The sequence below is a fragment of the Rhinoderma darwinii genome, chromosome 1, assembly GCF_050947455.1.
Source record: "Rhinoderma darwinii isolate aRhiDar2 chromosome 1, aRhiDar2.hap1, whole genome shotgun sequence".
Lineage (NCBI taxonomy): Eukaryota > Metazoa > Chordata > Amphibia > Anura > Rhinodermatidae > Rhinoderma > Rhinoderma darwinii.
The window spans coordinates 304070485-304083796 of NC_134687.1; the positions used below are offsets into that span (position 1 = coordinate 304070485).

Consider the following 13312-nt stretch of genomic DNA (forward strand, 5'->3'; position numbering starts at 1 on the left):
AGGTGATTACTGCTTACAATGAAGGTTTAGTTTAAGCTTCTGCTGTAAAACACAGGATAAGCCGGTAATCTGCATATATCAGCCATTTGATCTCCATGTCATGCAGTGACAGCTGTTGGACACAAAGTCTCCCCAGTGCTGTGAATCATCATAAATGTAAAACATTTGCAGTGTGGGGTGAGATCCTTGTATAACCGCTCCATTTTATTTAAAGCTCTTGACTACTAGAATATTCTCAATATGAGGATGTCCGCTGAGGTTGGGGGCCCGATTCTCTGCACCCCTGCCGATCAGCTGTTTTGAAGGTACCGCAGCGTTCATGTGAGCACTACTTCCACTTCATCGCTCACGCTGCTCATGACTTGCCTAAGTAGAGTCGTGTGTTATTGAACATTTTACCTATCCTTTCTTTTCCACCCCTTCATCTAAGAAAAAGACACGTGACAACCGAAGGTGGATGTGAAATGGCCACAGCAGCCGTTTATTAATTTACATTGCTTATAAAATGCAATTTTGATCCGAAACATTCGGATAACTAATTAGGAATCCAACCAGAGAATTCCTCCTATAATTCACATGACCCAACATGGGTCAGAATCATAAATAACAATTAACATTAACCTAATCAGAGCAGGGGAAGTCCTTGAAGCCATTTTTTATATATGTTTGTTACCTCGAGTTAGCCATCTGCAACCACCACCAACAATTTACCTCCAGCCGTAAACCAGCTCGGAGGCACCGCTCACCTCTGCAGATGGCTCCAACCACCAGAAGACCACTTCAAAGGGATAACACCCTATGAAGTCTTCAAACAATGTACCTTTTTTGGGGGACGCATACCCCCGATGCGACCCCCCCACCATTTCGTACTGACCAACCTCAAGGACTCCCCCCGCTAACAGCGAAACAGGCCTTGACCACCTTAAGCCTGTGAGTTCCTCCACACCACCACCGCCCTTTCAATTCCTTCTGCTAGTGCCAGGCTCCACAAATCAATCCCAACCTCGGTCAGATGCACCCCATCACTCCTCCAGTAATTCCCTTCTCCTGACTCCAAATCCCTGTGCCGCACACAAATGCCCCCATTCTTGCCCACAAAACGGGACACCGCCCGATTCACTTTAATGCGGGCCTTATTAACCCTCTCCATAGACCGAGGCAGCCGCCAATGCTTCCTTGGAACTATGTCGGACCACACTATCACTAGGCCAGGATAAGATACCCATAAACACAACATATCGTGTTTGATATCCCGCACCAACTCCCGAAAAGGGCGAACCCCCAAATCATTGCCCCCCACGTGCAATACCAGGACTTCCGGAACCCTATCCAGCCGAGAGTATGTCTGGAACCCGGCTCCACAACATACCTCTAAATCCTAGCCAATGCAAAACCGCATCCTGCCGCGGAATGCGCAGCTGACGGCCGTCAGGGCGGACGTCCGCCCTCAATGCCCCCCAATGCACGTAAGAGTGTCCTAACAACCACACAAGGCAAGGGAGCTGATCTGAAACGAAAAAGGACAAGCACACACGCTTTAAACAACAAATAATAACATGACTCATAACAAATGAGGGCGCACGTATGACCTAAACCTGTTGGACTCCCAACGGCCAATGCGCCGCACCCCCTCGTCGTCCAACCCCCAGCGCCCCGCCTCAGTTGCTGCGCCAATCCTAAAGGAGTGAGATGAGTAAGGGCCAGCCGCGACTCCGACCGCCGCCAAGCATTTCTTAAATACTGCGCCAAATTGATATCTGGACAAAAATGACCCATTCTCGTGACGTAGTAACGGCAACTCGGGTGACCCCACCCGTGGTTTAAAAGCACGCATGCAAGCGACCGGACACATCGCCGATCCCGGGAGGGAAAACAAAACTATGCGCTTTCCTTTGCCCATTTGATCAGTTTTTGACCGCCGCAACCACAACTCGAGTCTATCCCCATATAGACCCACCTCCTCCAGTCTCAACCCCCCTGCCCGCTTGGTACTAGGTGAAACCAACTCGCCAATTCGAAGTGCACCAAAAAACGCTAAGGAAAATGCTAACTGAAATAACTCCACCTTAGAAGAAGAACGTCAGACAGACCCTAGCGATAAACCCAAAGAAGCGAGGAGAGCAAAAGACACGGGCCGTCTACCATCTGCTTCGACCCTACCTCGACGCAGACCCTTTAAAGCTTGTCCTACTAAAAATTCCTTAGACACATCCCGAAAGCCCCGCAACTTAAAACCAAAAGCCAATGCAGAAACGAAACGATTGACCTTAGCCAGGGAAAACCCCGCCTCCCAAGCATCCCCCAACCAATACAAAAGTGCCACCAACCTGTCTTGATCCGTGCTGACGTTACCCAAATTTCTTACCCACTCCTCCCACTGCTTCCAACAAGCAGAATAAGCACTCCACGTCGTACATGCCAATGACCTTTCAACCAATCGTTCTACGGGGCCAAAACCAGAAACCAGAGATGCTCCGGACAAGCCAAACCGAGCCGCTCCGCTCCCGGTGCCAATTGACGAAATCGATCCCACTGTGAGCGAGAAAGAGCATCAGCGATACAATTCCGTACCCCCGGCACATGCACTGCAACCACCCACGCGTTCAAAGACAAGCACACTAAAACTAAAAGTCGCAACAACTGAACTACCGGAGGAGAAGATGCGGTGATGTTATTAATGGCCAGCACCACCCCCATGTTGTCGCAGTAGAAACGGACCTACTTGTCCCTGAGCCTGTCCCCCCAAATGGTCGCCGCAACCACGATAGGGAACAGCTCGAGCAGGGCCAGATTCCGCGTGAGTCCGCTGGCCACCCAGCTAGCCGGCCAGTTTCCCGCACACCAAGGACCACCCCCGTATGCGCCAAAACCACCTGCCCCAGCCGCATCCGTAAAAATTTGTAAATCGCTCGTATCCTGTGCTGGAGCCATCCATAGTGAGCGACCATTATACTGACCAAGAAAATCATCCCAAACCTGAAGATCAGCCCGATGCTCCTCCCTGAGCCGCACAAAATGATGTGGCGCCCGAACCCCCGCAGTCGCTGCCGCCAAACGTCTACTAAAAACTCTCCCCATCGGCATAATCCGACAAGCGAAATTCAACTTCCCCAGCAGAGACTGGAGATCGCGCAACGTCATCTTCTTCAACCTACAAGCCCGCCGTACCTCCTGACTCAATGACCCTAATTTATCCACCGGAAGTCGACACTCCATTGCCACCGAATCAATTTCAATCCCTAAAAAACAAATGGTGGAAACCGGGCCTTCAGTCTTTTCCGGCGCCAAGGGAATCCCAAAGTCCTTTGCGACTTTCTGCAAGGAATGCAACAAATTACCGCAAATAGGCGAACCCCCCAGGCCGATGCACAAAAAATCATCTAGATAATGTATCAAAGAATCAACCCCGGCTACGCCCTTTGTCACCCATTCCACGAAGCTACTAAATGCCTCGAAATATGCGCAAGAAAGGGAACACCCCATAGGAAGACACCTATCTACATAAAAAGCCCCATTCCAAAAACAACCCAACAGCCGCTGGCTCTCTGGATGAACTGGCAACAACCGAAAAGCCGCCTCAATGTCGGTTTTTGCTAACAACGCGCCGGGCCCCGCTGCGCGAACTAATCCCAACGCCTTGTCGAAGGATGTGTACACTACCGAGCATAACTCATGATCAATCCCGTCATTCACCGACGAGCCCCTGGGAAAAGATAAATGCTGGATTAAACGAAATTTCCGGGGCTCCCGCTTCGGGACAATACCCAATGGGGACACCACTAAATTATTTATTGGCGGATCAACAAACGGCCCCGCCATGCGCCCCAACGAAACTTCCTTCAACAGTTTTTCCGACACGATCTCGGAATGCAAGTAAGCCGACTTAAGATTGCGCCGAATAACCGGAACCTCATAAGGAGGCGGAGGAATAACTAAACCAACACGGAACCCTTCATAAATTAACTTGGCCGCAACCCTATCTGGATATTCATTTAGATACGGGACCATCCTTTCCACCCTCACCGGCGACAACCCCTTGACCAGCTGAGGAGGACTGGTTCCCTGACCGCTTCTTCCGCATACACTTGGCAGCCCCGTGTGATGATCCATTACATTCTGAACACACGTGCTTGAACTTACATGCGGCCCCGAACTTACACTGGCCGTCATTAAATTGCCAGCAGAACCCAAGTTTGGCTCCTGAACCTTGTCCGGCCTGGCTAGACTGACCTCCTTGGCCAACGCTCCCGGGAAAGGACTGCTTCACCGGAGCCGTCACCCTCAACCAAAGCGCAATATCCTTCTGGTCCCACCTAATTGCCGGCCGAACCGCCTTCCGCTGGCGAAATTGCTCATCGTACCGCAACCACGCCTGACCCCCGTATGCCCTATGAGCCTCTCCGATGGCATCGAAATAGCAAAATAACGCCGAGCAATTTTCAGGCGCCTTCTCTACGATCACGCTGGCTAAAATGGCAAACGCTTGCGACCAATTGACGAACGTCTGCGGGATAAGCCTATACCGCCGACGTTCCTCTTCCTCCTTCTTACTCTCATCCCGCTTGCCTTTATCCAAATTGAACTTTGCAAGCGGGAGAAGAGAAAAGATCTCCACGTACTCATCCTTCTAGATCCGTTCGCGGACCTCCTGTTTTAGGTGTGCCCCTAAAGGACCCTCGAAGCACACATAAACTTCGCCACGAGCACGATCATCAAGCCGGATTCGATCACCATCTTTTTGCGCCTCGGTCTGAACTGACACCGCGACCGCTTCCCTAGACGCCGCCAACACTTCCCCAACCACGGGACGCGACTGTAACACACCAACCTCACGAGGACCTTCCCAAACTACCGCCGGGGTACCCGCCGGAATTACGGGCGCCGCAGCCCTATCTAAGCGCCCGACCAACTCCCGCAAGCAACCCACTAAATCCGATAAGCCAACGCCGTCGCGCCCGGCGACGCTGCTACCTGCAGCCGATGCCGCGCTCGCTGCCCCACCCCCGACACCCGACATAAAAATCGCTGGATACGTCAAAGAAGGAGTTACGCACTCACCGGGCTGCCCAGGCGCTGTGTTCCCGCCAGCCGAAAAATCCTGACCTCGCTGAAAATCGTCCAATTCGCCATCCTCCAGGTCCTCTCTTGCCGACGACTGGCCATCCCACCGACATCTCCTACACGAGGACAACGACATGCTGACAGATGGGCCGGCAACCTGCCGCCCGACCGCAGGGACCCAGACCGACCGGACCTGTTGCCTCGTCGCCGCTGATGATCTAGGCGTCCTCCCTGACGGTCTTGAGGAAGCCTGCCCCCTGGCCGGAACATCACCATGCGGGGCGGCTGTGGGCTGCTCTCTACATACGGCATCCGATGGAGGTGGGGTGACAGGGACCCCGGCCTGCGACCCCCTGTGGACCGCCGGACCTCGTCGCGGCTGGGGATTCCTGCCAGGACGCAGGGCCTGGGAAGAGGCGGCCCTCCCAGCTGCCTGGCCTGCAGCGTCCTTTGAAGGGCTCCCCTTGCGACGCCGTGTCCGCGGGACCACCTATGGACTGAGGCGTTCTGGTGGGCGAGACCACAGCCCTCCCGCTTGTATATAGTGCCATACAGTTCCCCCTTGTGTATAGTGCCACACAGCTCCCCCTTGTGTATAGTGCCACATAGCCCCCCCTTGTGTATAGTGCCACACAGCCCCCCCCCCTTGTGTATAGTGCCACAAGGCAATACGCATCCGAGAAAGTTGTATCAGCCAGGGAGATGTCACTCAAACATGGAAAGTTAAGTTTGGAGACAGGACTACGTGACTCTTCAGGATAGCGGCACCGCCCCATGACCCTCTAATGAGTAATTAGCATATAGTGTGCGCCGTTTTAAAAGTGGATTTTAAGAATTTTGCTGCATCTGAAAAAAACATACAAGGGAATGTTTGGAAATATTGTCAGGTCATGTATTACCGCATGGTGGCGGTTCAAGGGGTTAAAACTACCTGTCAGATTCCCATTAAATATACAATGAATTGAGAACAATTCCATCTGCCCTGCAATTTTGTTATTATAAATATATCCTATATAATTACAGATCCAGAACCAAGCTCTGACATATATACAGCACCACAACCAAGCTCAGTACATAAATACAGTACCACAACCAAGATCAGTACATAAATACAGCACTAGAACAAAGCTAAGTACGTATAGACAGCACCAGAACCAAGCTCAGTACATAAATACAGCACTAGAGCCAAGCTCTGACATATATACAGCACCAGAACAAAGCTCAGTACATATATACAGCACTAGAACCAAGCCCATACATATATACAGCACCAGAACAAGCCTCAGTAGATACATACAGCACCAGAACCAACCTCAGTACATAAATACAGCACTAGAACCAAGCTCAGTACATATATACAGCACCAGAACAACCTCAGTACATAAATACATCCCCAGAACCAAGCTCAGTACATATATACAGCACCGGAATCAAACTCATTACATATATACACAGCACCAAAACCAATCTCATACGTATATACAGCACCAGAACTAAGCTCAGTACTTACATACAACATCAGAACCAAGATCAGTACATATATACAACACCAGAACAAATACAGCTCAATTTAGTGCAACCCCTGCCATATAGGTTTGTACTGCGTAAAACTGCAGCTCCCAGCATGGGCCGAACAATGGTAAGGATATGCTGGGAGATGCTGTGTCACAAAAAAAAATCATATCATAATCATCTCGCTGCAGATCAGACAGCGACTACAGTGCGGATTAGAAGCAGAATAAACATTTACATTAAGTGACTCACCGGTGACGTCTCAGATTCTAGTTCTTTTCTTCTCCCGTCGGTCCAGACATCTATGATGGATTTCTACCGGCCATGACCCATTTCTGCAGTTTTCCGCTCAGATGTCTTCAGCTTCTCCCTTTTAAAACATTTCTGCACCTATAAACAAAGTTAAAATTCTCAACACCTCTAAATATAATAAACCACCATACACTGCACCTCTAACGATTATAGCGCCATACATTGTGTCCCTGATTATAATAGTACCATACACTGTCACACACACACACCGTGCCCCCAGTAGATAGTGCCCCCATAGCCACCATGCTGCCCTACATATAGCTTCCCCTATAGATAGTGCTCCACGTATAGCCCACCTCTGTAGACAGTGCCCTTCATATAGCCACCCTGTTGCTAGTGCCCCACAGGTAACCCACCCCTGTATATAGTGTCCCACATATAGCCCACCCCTATAGAAAGTGCCATAAAAAATAGCTCCCAAATAGATAGTGCTCTACATATAGCCCACCCCTGTATAGTGTCTCACATATAGCTCCCCCTGTATATAGTGCCCCACATATAGACCACCCTGTAGATAGTGCCCCACATAAAGACCCCCTGTAGATAGTGGCCCACATATAGACCCCCCGTAGATAGTGGCCCACATACAGACCCCCCTGTAGATTGTGCCCCACATCCCGACATACAGACAACCCCTGTAGCTAGTGCCCCTATAGCTAGTGTATATAGTGGCCCACATATAGACGACCCACCTGTAGATAGAGTCCCCACTATAGATAATGGCATTAACAATTTTATGAGAAAAAAAAAACTTTACATACTCACATGATCCCATTCCTGTTCGCTGGCGATGCAGAACTGCAGATCCGCACCTCTGGGATCCGCACCTATCTCTAGAACGGGACCCTGTTCTACCTTGCTCAGCTCCCGCTGCCTCCCAGGCACTTCCTGATTAGGTGGTTGGGAGTTACGGAAACAGCCGAGCACGCTGAGCTATGCTGTTTCCAGAATTCCCATAGAAGTGAATGAGAGTTACGGAAAGCACGTAGCACAGTGAGGTGTGCTGTTTCCGTAACTCGGTAGCTACGGAAACAGCATAGTTCACCGTGCTGCGCTGTTTCCATAACTCCCATTCACTTTTTTGCGAGCTCGGCTCTTTCCGTAATTTGTTGTTACCCACCACTTACTGGGTCCCACCTTTTTTGATATAGTCTTTATTATACAGGTCGTTATGCTTGCGGCGATACCATATATGTGTATTTTATTTGTAACACTTTTGCTAAATAAAACCCCACCTTGCGGAAAAAAATGGAGCTTAATGATACAGTATATTTAATTCAGGTCACCTTAGAATATTTTATTTTCTAGATTTCTACTAGTGTACCTCAATTTCTCTATGATGAATAAAACATTTTTTGAATTTTCTGTGTATATAATAAATATATTGGACTGCTTACATTAAACCCATTCCAAGTTACTATCACTGAATATCATATGACTAATCCTGTTTATAGTTTGACTTGTTTACAGTAAATGGTAAAGCAGAGAAATTTTTCCGTGCCATGGATTTGTGAAATATATGTCAAGTATATGGACAGCTTCTCACCAGAGCCGGTTTATAGGAAGGGGAAAAAGGGCTATTGCCCAGTTACCTCCTGCGCTTCCTAGACAAAACATTGGAGTTGAAAAGTTTTTAATGTACCTCTGACATTATAAAAGTTTTGAAATTTCACAGGATAGGTGAGTATGTATCTTTTACACTATATATAAGTGTTAGGGTATATGCACACAACCTATTTTCAGACGTAATGGAGGCATTTTACGCCTCAAATTACGCCTGAAAAGACGGCTCCAATACGTCGGCAAACATCTGCCCATTGCTTGCAATGGGTCTTACAATGTTCTGTGCAGACGAGCTGTAATTTTACGCATCGCTGTCAAAAGACGGAGCGTAAAATTATGCCTGCGTCAAAGAAGTGCAGGACACTTCTTGGGACATAATTGGAGCCGTTTTTTATTGACTCCATTGAAAAACAGCTCCAATTACATCCGTAATGGACACCGCGAAAAACGCGTGCAGTTGTAAAAACTTCTGAAATTCAGGAGCTGTTTTCGCCTGAAAACAGCTCCGTAATTTCAGACGTATTTTGCGTTGCCGTGTGAACATACCCTTAGAGCTGTAATTCCCCATCTATCAGCATTGCTGACTAGAAGAAATTTGGTGACCGAGCTTTAGGGTTAGCAACCATACGTAAGCAGGATTTTTTTTTCAAGTTCAGATTTTTTTTTTCATTATTATTATTAATAAATAAAGGCACAAAGTAAGACTTTTATGCAACAATTGCAAAATTTTTCAAGCAAACGCCTCTCTGTATGTACCCACCTTAACGTATATATTTATTGTTTGGCACATGCCACCTGAGCCCCTGCACAAGCCCTTAGCAACAAAGTGGTTAATGGTAACCACCATAATGAATGAGTTGGTTTGAAAGCCTTTAAAATTGAAGGGGAATTCCACTCAAACCTTTTATTTCACAGTTCCTGAGTTTTAAAGGTCCCTTGATAAGACATTCATAACGGCAGGGGTACACAGTGGAGGTAATGAATAATATACAATCATTTTACTATATATAACCCTCGTTTTTGTTTTTCATCTTAGATGGAGACAGTTTTTAATAACACGAATGCGTGGAATGTTTATAGGATGTGACTCCGCCAATGGTCTTTGTGTTGTGTGCCCTTTACTGTAGAACTTTTCTTTCATGCACAGTGGGGAACTTTGGTTTAGCAACTCATTTGCAAGGGATTATTAAAAACAAAATTTGGTACACAATAAAGACAGAGGAGACGTGCTGCTTAGACATGGCTTCACACATGAATGGGAAAATCCAATTGCCAGATCATTTTAAACCTACAAAATACAGCTTGCTATTTGTATCATAAGAAAACAATAGAGCCAGAATGTGGTTATTAACTCCATAGAATGGAGAGAATACTGACAGGCTTTATCCTTCTCCCCTTTAAGGCACCTTCACATCTCGTTATTGCATTCCGTCAGAGGTATACATCGGGAAGACTCCCGACGTAAACCTCAGACAGGCTACAACGTGTCACACTGCATAGGCATACAGTGGGATACATTGCCCCGAACAGCAGCACCCTCACACACACTTTGGACAGAGAGCATTAGGAAGCACTCTGCCTGAGGAAGCTCCTGATGCCAATATTTATATATCGACAGTGACGTCAGGATCTTGCCAGGGCATAGTGCTACCTGATGCTCTGCCCAGGGACTCCGGCCACGTTGAAGCTCCTGACGTCACTATCCATATAGGGCAGAGCCCTTTCTTGATGCTCTGCCCGGAGAGTCTGACCCAGGGGAGGTCCTAACATCAATGTCCATATATGGACAGTGACGTCAGTAGTTTGTGGGCAGAGAACTTCTGATGCTCTACTCGAAGATTCTGGCCCTGGGGAGGCTCCTGACATCCCTGTCCATATATGGACAGTGAAGTCAGGAGCTTCCAAAGGGCCAAAATCCGCAGGCAGAGCACTTCCAATGCTTTACCCGTCTATGCTATTCCATCCTTCAAAAAAGGTATACTGAAGAATACCAGTCCAACAGAGGCCGAAAGGACACTCTTTTGGCATCCGTCGGGCTAATGGAACCCTATGGACAGCTTTCCCGATGTACACGATAAGCTTAGGAACTTTTCTTTTTAAATAATGTTTTTTGCAGTTTCTTCATTCTGCAGCTTTTCCATTATGATGGTACCAAACATTGGGGCAGATTTAATAATGCTTTTTAAGATTTAGACATTGTAAACTAATTAAATGTCACAGTGACGCACATTGTATGATACATTTTTGTGCATCTTGTTAGACACTTTTCTCTTCCTTATACCACCTCTTGATTGGCTTAGTTTGCATTTGGTGCACGTTGGCACATTTTAAGTCACGTCCCCTTATCTACACACTTTTGAAAAGTTTCTAGTGAGGCGCAAACATCTGTTCTTTTTTACGCATTTGCTATATAAGTAGGTCTAAAACTTGATGCGACATTATGCGCCGGAGTTATGAGACACATTTTGGCACATTTTAATACAAGGTCTAGACGCAATCCCATTAGTAAATCTGCCCAATCAACTTTTCTCCAGCTTATGTCCTATTTTACTTATTTTGCCTTCTTGCATTGATCCCATTCTAGATCATGAACTGTTCTATAAATGTTCAACATCTGATCTTGTTCAATATGCTAGTCAAAAAGTCTAGCATTTGCTTTTTTTTTTAATCTGTATTGTGGAAAAAATATAAATTATAATTTATTGTTTCCAAGTCTCCTTGAAGCCTCCAGTTATTAACGGAAACACTTGTATTTTCTTACAAGTTAGAATCCTCAATATAACTGTTACTCACCTCTCACCATACCAGCGGTTTGTCCCTGCTGGAGGCTGCAGATCTGTTCCTCCAGTCTGCAGCTCTTCTCCTTCATGCTGTTGTGTGCCCCAGGTTGCCATGGCAACCAGCACTTTTCGCCTGCAGATTAGGGTACAGCCTTGTATGGCTTTGTTCCTAACTCTGACCTTGCCTCTGTTTTGGATATTGCTTCTGTCTTGCTCCTTGGATTTGTCACATGGTACCTGTTGTCCTACTCCTGGTTCTGACCCTCGGACCCTTTTCTATGATTCCCGTTTTATTCTATGGCTTGTCGCATCCTGATCGCTTCTCTTTGACTACTATTGGCTTCGTTCCTGACTTCTCTACAGTACCTTCAGTGAACTTGATGCCAATTGGTGACTACTCAGGGGACTGCAACCAGGAAATCTCACTGGGAAAGTTCTCACCTCCTTGTAGGTGGTTAAGAACAGCCTGACGACGCTATAGTTCCTACAGCGCACATGACACCAATCGGTGACTATTTTGGGGACTGCAACCTGGAAATCAGAAAGTCCATACCTCCTTGAGGGGGGGGGGGGGATTCAGGGTGAAGAAAGAGAAGATTCCTAAGACTTCGCAGCCCAGTTTAGCCAGCGCCAAACTGACTGGAGGATCCACATTTCTGGTGAGAAGTGCAACAATGTGATTTATTCACCAAAGATCCACATCATTTTGGCTCTAGATCTTTCTAAAGCTAGATGAATGCCTCATGTGGGCTGAAACATTGTGGGTGTTTTGAATTGCGTAGCACCCCCTTTTACTTCATTATTTAGCATCTCACTACACTACTGTTGTATTTCCTGTATAGACAAAAACTGCACACAAAGATTTGTTGCTGACATAACATATCATCCAATATCTTTTAGTTTTAAGAACGCTATGTATGGTCAGCACAAGGAAAGTTATTAAGATCATAAAATTAAAATGATTATAGTCCATGTCCACCTTTGCAATCAATTTTTATTTTATTGTTCTAGTGCATTTAAAATGAAAAAATAAGCAATCTTGTAAATCATCTTTAATAAAAAATATCCTATTGTTTTGTGTGCCTCTGACACACACAATCTAACCCTAAGGGTATGTTAACACGGCTTATTTTTAGGCGTTCTTCGAGCCGTAAACACCCCAAACAAAGTCTAAAAAAACTAAAGCTGAACGCCTCCAAACATCTGCCCATTGAATATCAATGGGAAAAACTGCAGTTCGTTCCGACGGGGCATTTTTTTATGTGGCCATTTAGAAAAACGGCGCATAAAAAAAGTCCTATAAAAAGAAGTGCATGTCACTTCTTGAGCCGTTTTTTGAGCCGTTTTTCATTGTCTCGATAGAAAAACAGCTCTAAAAGGTCTGTAAAAAAGCATCAAAAAATGCTTGATGCTTAAAAAACGGCTAAAAATCAGAGGCTGTTTTCCCTTCGAAAACAGCTCTGTATTTTACAGCCATTTTTTATTCAGTCTGTGAACATACCCTAATACTGATCAAATCTAAGTTGACTGATGGATTCGGCTTACAACAGAATTATGCAGCTTCTATGTATAGTGGATCCAAAGAAGCTGCAGCGCTAAAACGAAATATATTGGAAAAAAAAATAACTATATTAGAAAATGTTTATTATGCCCAAACAAGCAATCAAATGTTTTTTTTTTATAGCCGTTAAATTAAGTATGTTGAATTTTTCCAGTGGATTCATTTGATCCTCCCATGAGTGAAGCAGCACCATAGGGTGCAGCTGCTCCCCCACCCTATTTCATCATAATTAATATTCAGATTCAGATAAGCTGACTAATAATTTTTCTATCTTTAGGTGGATGATATGCTTGTTGGATCCCCCTAGTTTCTAGTTGAGAGCATGGTTCAAAATAAGTAATGTTAGATTAGTCTCCTAAAATTTACCTCTACCAGTTATATTTTCTGTCTGTAACATGAGATAACATACATATATAATATAAGAATATAATGTCACTTGAAGCCTCATACACAAGTTTACCCACTAATACTGGACTGGATAAATTAGTCAATGCTGAAAGAATTTTGTATGAATTTATTTAAG

The 13312-nt window shown here is 46.0% G+C and overlaps 1 pseudogene; it reads right to left on the reverse strand.

Moving 5' to 3' along the window:
* Window positions 1-1561: 1561 nt before the first annotated feature.
* LOC142747701 (uncharacterized) lies at window positions 1562-11342 on the reverse strand (annotated as a pseudogene).
* Window positions 11343-13312: the final 1970 nt, after the last annotated feature.